We start from the raw sequence: 7,542 nt of genomic DNA on the forward strand, positions 1-7,542 counted from the left end.
AAGTCAGCTCCAGTTCATAGCGTACATACAACACAGCAAACCCTGTGTGGTTCTGCACCATCTTCACCAAAGTGGGGACCATAACATTGACCTCACAGGATGATGTCAGTAAAGAGCCTAATATAAGACTTGTCATAAAGAATGACTGCTCCCATGACTCTCTTGATTGTTTTAATCTCCTCTACTAGACTGGTAGTTCTTCAAGAGAACTACCACCAGACATGAGAAATCTAGGCAAGACGTGATGAAGGCCTGGAATGCCTTGTCTTGTTTCTCAAATCAGCTAAACTGTGTTGTTGACGTTGTGAGGGGCTGTCAAGTTGGCGCTGACTCATAGCAACCCTGTGCACAACAGAACAAACCATCCTGCACCAGCCTCAAAATTGTTCTTACTATGTCAGTCCATCTTCCTCCTTTCCCTGCCCTGCTACTGCACCAAGCATGATGTCTTTTTCCAGGCACTGGTCTCTCCTGGCAACATGGCCAACGGTATCATTCATAAAACCCACCGAAAATGTTACTTCCTCTCCGAAAAGTCGTCCTTGGATCACCCATGCAGCGCCAGGCAAGTCTCCCTTCTTCCTCTCATGAAACTTTACCCAGACCTCCATGGCAGTTCTTGGCATTGGAAATGAGGAGTTCTTGAACAGTACAGATGATTCAGTGCTTGCCCACAGACCATTAAAGTTAGCGGTTTGAGTCCACCCAGAGAGAGGCGCCTCAGAAGAATGGTCTGGTGATCTGGTTCTAAATTACGACAGCCATGAAAACTGTATGGAGGGCAGTTCTATTCTGAAACTCAGGGGTTGCCACAGCACCTGCTTTGGTTTTTCAGTTTGATGCTGGGGTTTACTATTGCCCTCTCCTTGCAGGGAGAGGGGTGTTTCTGTCTTCTATACTTTGATAGCTTCAGCATCCCTGCCTCTCCTGTCCCTTTCATAATGAGCACGACCGAGTCTATGCCGAGAAAGGTATGCTTTCAATTCCACCTGCCACTTCAATGCAGACCCAGTGAGGGAAACATGGAATGCACTCAATACCTGTTTGCTGAGCGTGTACCTAATTGGAGATCCAGCTTGATGCTTAGGTCCCAAAAGAAGGAAAGGTTTCTCTGGCCTGGGCTTGGGGTTAAATCCTAAGGTCATTGAACTTTTAAGCCCCTTTGCTTTTGATGGGACTTGTTCCTGGAAGTTACTGAGATTAGCAGGCCCAGGGCTCTTGATAGACTTCAATATTTTAATTAAATCCTAGTTAGATTTCAGTATGCAAATTCAACTCTAACGACATCGGAGAGAGAAATAACTAGGTAAAGAATACATCTAGCCCCATTTATTGAACACAGAGTGATTTCACATTTGTCCTTCTCTAATATAAGCATTAGTGTGATTCGATATTTAGAAACACAAACTTTTTATTTGATCTGCCTCCTAAATGCAGGCCATCTACCTCATTCCGGGTCAGGTAGAGAAATGCTCATTTGTCCCAATACCAGAGCGACACCAGTCTCGGCTGGACTCAGTGCTGTATTCCTTCAGGGAGAGTCAACTTTAACTCCAGTTTTTACCTAGTTGCCACCTTTCGGAATTAACCCCCATAGATATATTATTGTAGGACATGATAGAGAAGTGGTTGCAATAGACATTTTATTAATTGACGAAGATGCTCCCACCTAAAGGCAGAGAAGGGGAAAGCCAGGTGAGGAAACCATCTGTTCTAACCCCAACACCACAGACAAGGAGACTGAGGCCTGGAGAGGTCAAGATGATTTCTCAAGGTGAATTACATGGAAAATGACAAGAACCCAAGTTCAGTGATTTTTTTCCCAAAATTACAAACATATGTCATATGAACTTTATTGTCAAATGTACTTGCAATATAAGCCCCTGGAGTGCAGACGGGCCATGGGGTTATGTTGACATCCATCATGCCCTGCTGGTATAGGGTGGTTGCTAGAGGATATTAAAGAATGGACAAAATTCATAAAAGTCATCATACCAATGTGTGGAGGGGATTATTTTTTTGAATCACTCCAAGATAACATTTATTGTCTTCTACATCTCTCTTTTTTTTTTTAATTATTTTATTGGGGGCCTGTACAATGCTCATCACAATCCATCCATCCATCCATTGTGTCAAGCATCATTCCCCAAACATCTGCCCTCCACCTCAGCCCTTAAAATCAGTTGTTGGGATTATTTTTTAAATCATCTTATAGCCATTTGCTGATGTGAGCTGCTGGCGAGTCAGTTTCCTCTCACAGAGACCCATAGGTGCAGCAGACAGAAGCCACCGGGTCCTGTGCGCTCCTCACCACTGTGGTCTTGTTGGAGCCACTTGGTCAACGGAGATCCCTGACGGTCTCCTCCTCCTTTTTGCATTGCCCTTCTTCTTTACCGAACACGAGTCTCTGTCCGAGGACTGGTCTCTACTGGTACCGTGTTCAATCAGCATGAGACCAAGTCTAGCCCCCTCGCTTCTGAGGAGCTTTCTGGCTACACATCTTTCAAAACAGACTGATGTGTTCTTCTAGCAGTCTGTGGTATTTCCAATATTCCTCCCCTGCTTCGTAATTCAAGTGCATCAGTTCTTCTTCAGACTTCCTTTGCCAATGGTCAAGTTTCACATGCATATGGGCCAATTGAAAACACCATGGCTTGGGTCAGGCACACCGTAGACCTCAAAATGACATCCTTGCTCTTCACTATTTAAAAAGAGGTCTTGTGCAGTCATTATACCCTCTGTAATGCTTTGTTGGATTTATTGACTGCTGTGTCCAGGGCCCTGGATTTTGGATGCAAACAAGTTGAAATCCTTAATAAATTCAACCTTTTCTCGATTGATCATGATGTTGTCCAATGGACCAGTTGTAGGAATTGTTGTTTCCTTTGCAGTGAGTTGCAATCCACGCAGGAAGTCGCAGTCGTTGATCTTCATTCACCAGCAAGGGCTTCCGGTCCTGCTCACGTTCAGCAAGGTTGTGTCATCTGCATCTCGCAGGCTGTTAATGAGCCTTCCTCCAATCCGGATGCTGTGTTCTTCCTACAGTCCAGCTTCTCAGGTGACTTGTTCAACATGCGGATTGAGTAAGTAGTGTTCTCATTTGAAACAGATCTTACATTTAGAAGGGACTGTATATTCTATAATAGGGATGGCACGTTTTAGCTGTTCTTCCAAGGTTTTAAATTACATCCTGTGGTTTTATTCATTTTTCTAAGACTACAGTCAAGTACCTCTGTGGGAGAAAGAAGTCACTGTCCCTTCTCCCATTTCAAGGAAACAAGTTAAATCAGGAATTCCATAGGACAGACCCCTGGTGGCAGCGTGACTTCAGTGTTAGGCTGCTAAATGAAAAGTCATCCGTTCAAAGCCACCAGCTGCTCCCTAGGAGAAAAATGAACCAGCCTGCTTCTCTTAAATATTTACAGTGTTGGAAACCCTATGAAACACTTCCACTCTATCCTATCGAATTGCTATGCATACCGCTACAGAGGACAGTACCGGGGACACCCGGCAGGGAGGGAGTCCGGTCTGACACCCTCATAGTGGGACGGACCAAGAAGGGAACATAACAGATCAGCCACGGGAGCAAAGCCAAGCCACAAAGCCCTTCAGGTTAGGAGGGGCAGTTCCTGAAACCTTCCAGGACCAGTGGGGAGATAATCATAATGGTCAGTGGACAGACCTGGAATTATGTATGCTTTTTCTTTTTGTTTCTTTTCAAATATTTTTTCCCACTTTTTAATTCAATCTTTTCCTTTCTTTATGTTTTGTCTCCGTTATTGTTGTTTTGCCTACCTATATAAGTTAGGCATGGGAATCAGGTAACAGGCAACAGAAGACACAACACAAAACATAACAAACATATTGTTGAGAATGAGGGGTTTCAGAGCAGACACCCAAAACCCATCTGTAGACAATGGGACATCCCCTCACAGAAGGGTCACAAGGAAGGGATGAGTCAACCAGGGTGCAGTATAGCACCGATGAAACACACACTATTCTTCTGGTTCTTTGAGACCTGCTTACCCCCCACTATCATGACCCAGTCCTGCCTTTCAGTTCTAGCTAGACCGGAGCATGTACGCTGGTACAGCTAAGAGCTCAGGACACACAGGATCCAGGCCAGATTAAACCCCTTACGAACAGAAATGGGAGTAGCGATACCAGGAGAGTAGGGGGCAGGTGGGGGGTGAAGGGGAGGAAGGGGAAACTGATTGCAATGATCATCACATACCACCCCCTGCCCGCCCCCACCCCAAGGAATGAACAACAGAAAGGTGGGTGAAGAGAGCCAGCGGTCAGTGGAAAATATAAAAAAACTAATTTATAATTTATCAAGGGATCACAAGGGGTGGAGGTAGGGGAGGGAAAAAATAGGAGCTGATACCAACGGCTCAAATAGAAACTAAATGTTTAGAAAATGATGATGGCACTATATGTACAAACATGCTTGATAAAATTGATGAATGGGATGTTATAAGAGCTGTCAGAGACCCAAATAAAATAAAGAATTGCTATGAGTTGGAATCAATTGGACTGGCAGTGAGTCGATGGGACTCAGCATAGAACTAAATGTGAGAGAGAAAAAAACCTAAATGTGAATAAAAATATACGATTAAATCATTTCATGTTTCGGGTGGGGCTAAAGTGTGGAATATGATTGGGACCTGGAGATAGTTATATGAATACAAGGTCTTGGTGGCAATGGCTGGGACAATGTGCCTTCTTGCCCTTCACCTCCCTCCTTAAGTAATCACCACCCAGTGCCCCGAAGAACTGATGTATCCAATTAGATAACACCTGGCTGCCATGCCTAATGCTAGGCACTATGGAAAATAAGAAGGGAGACCAAGTGGACCTTCTGCTCCGATCCAGCCACAGGGATAAATCAGTGCCCATGAAACAAAATAGCTGCATAATAATCAGCTAGATAGAATCTGTCTTATTTCCTGTTGTATACTAAGTACCTAGCACATAATAGATGCTCAAAATACATTTGCTGAACATGAATAAATTCTACCAAGGAGGAATTGAAATGATTTACACTTAAATATATCATTAAGACTCCATTAAACAGCATCGAGAACTTTCTCAGAGCAGAGATACCAGGAGGGTAAAGGGAAGGTGGGGGAGAAAGGGGAAACTAATCACAATGATCTACATATAACCTCCTCCCTGAGGCATGGACAACAGGAAGGTGGGTGAAAGGAGAAGTCAGACAGTGTAAGACATGAAAAAAAAAAGTATAAGTTATCAAGGGTTCATGAGGGAAGGTGCGTGAGGGAGGGAGGGGAAAAAATGAGGCGCCATACCAAGGGCTCCAGTAGAAAGCAAATGTTTTGAGAATGATGATGGCAACAAATGTACAAATGTGCTTGACACAATGGGTGGATGGATGGGTTGTGATAAGAGTTGTACGAGCCCCCAATAAAATGATTTAAAAATAAATAACTTTCTCAGTACTTAGATTGGCCACTGAGGGATCACTTTCCTTGGGGTAGTCTCTAAAGGGATTCTTAGCTAACTAATAATAGATTCTTATCTAACTAACAATAACTAACTAATATCTAATTCTTATCTAACTTACAAACGAATTCAGTGTATGAAGCTAGGAGATCGGGATCAGCTCCTAAAATCCCACCGGTCTCAACAAAACAAAACAAAAAAAGGGGCGCAGGTGAAGAAATTAGAGATCTTTAGCAAATTGATTAATGCTCAACTACCCATTCATTCATGGTCGGCAAAGAGCAATTCTCTGGGATAAAACATCATTCCGGATGATCTTTTAGAAAGTCACTTATCCTCTCTGGGTCTCATCTGGAAAAATAAGAGATTTGGAAAAGTCCCCAAAGGCCTTTTCCAGCTGCCTAGGTCTGGCAGTCCACCTGATGAAGTCTCACCACATTCCTACTCTAGGTTGTCATTCCTCAGGGGGGTGTGTTTGGGGTTTTGTTTTGTTTTGACCCATCATCAATCCTGTCCTCATGTGCCGCTTCCTCCAGGGATTTGCCTCTGCAACTTTCCTTTCGCCCCATCTCTCTGGGTTTTCTTCCTTCCATTCGTCCTCCCTTCCCCACTCTGGCTCTTTCTTTTTTTCTTCTTTTTCCCTTCTTTGCCTTTGCCTTAGTACCCCCAACCCACCGTTTCCACCTGAGCCCTCCCGGTAAAATAATTGTTTTCTTTCAAATGACCGCCTCGGAATCCTTAGAACTTTAAGAAATGTGTCCAATAATTTCTCCTAAGAACACACACACACACACACACACACACACACACACACACAGCCTTCCCCAAGGGCTGCTAGGCTCAGGGCCCTTCCCCCACCACCTCCCTGTCTGGTTGCGCTGCCTTGCTCTCTGACAAACTCCATTTCCCCTGAATTTCCCGTGCGTGTAACACGGAGGAATTGAGAAAAGCAAAATGACTAAGTTCTACCCTCCCTCGTTTGGCCGTTTACGTTCCTGCCATCCTTTAGAGAATGAACTATGAAAAGAAACACCAGACAAGACTCGGTCTGAATGACCCTCCTTGATCTTCTCCCTCCCTCCCTCTGCCCCTAAAACACCATGGCAACTGCCACCTGAATGAGGCCAGGCGGAAATCATCTAATAAGACCAGGGATTGTTTGCCAGGGCTCTCTGGTTTAGTCAAGTTTGCCCCTTGCTCTTTAGTACCTGACTCCCCTTCACGTTCGCAAGACGAAGCACACGTGGTGCTCTAACGGCGATCCATAGACGTTGCAGATAATTTGGTTGTCAGTCTTCCCATTTTCTTTTGAAGTTGAAAGTTGAAGCCATGCACCGGGCCCTGCCAGCCAGAAAGCCAGGCCCATAGCAGAGGCAGGCATTAAGAGGATGGTAGCCAAGGGTCATGTGGTGGTGAAAACCACGCAGGCCGCTCCACAGGGCATTGCTGGGACAAGTTTAAACCCCCCACCCCCACCCCACCCACGAGGAGCAAGGAAGCGGACTTGGCCTCTCCACGCTTGTGTTTCCTCCTTGGCAGAGGGGCCGCTCTCAGTGTGTAGGGTCCTTTCCCAGGATTCCAGCGTGTTGGAATCCTTTTGAGGGCAGCAGCAACATGCTGTAAAAAGCTCCCTTTGCAAAGTTGGTTTAGGATTCAGTGAGATGATGTATTCAAAGGGCCTGGCACACAGAATGGACCGTACCTTTTGTTGATTATTATCAACAAAAAAATACCATCACACATGTTTCTAGCTTTGGAGTTCGGTGCCCTTGCGGTTAAACCAAACACCTCGTGAGAGTCTAACTCTTCGAGGGCTGAAATGTCAGCTTTTCTACAAACTAGAGAAGAAAAAACAAAGGCTGAGAGCGGAACATTTTGTTCTCAACCTTCCTCAGGCCTCGACCCTTTGCTACAGTTCCTCGTGTGGTGGTGACCCCACAACCATAACATTATTTTTGTTGCTACTTCATCACTGTCATTGTGCTACTGTTATGAATCAGGCGACCCCTGTGAAAGGGTCGTTTGACCCCTCCCTTCCCCCCAAAGGGGCCGCGACACACAGGCTGAGAACCGCTG

The sequence above is a fragment of the Echinops telfairi genome, unplaced genomic scaffold (genome assembly GCF_000313985.2).
Source record: "Echinops telfairi isolate 266 unplaced genomic scaffold, ASM31398v2 ScPeMD7_18;HRSCAF=68, whole genome shotgun sequence".
Lineage (NCBI taxonomy): Eukaryota > Metazoa > Chordata > Mammalia > Afrosoricida > Tenrecidae > Echinops > Echinops telfairi.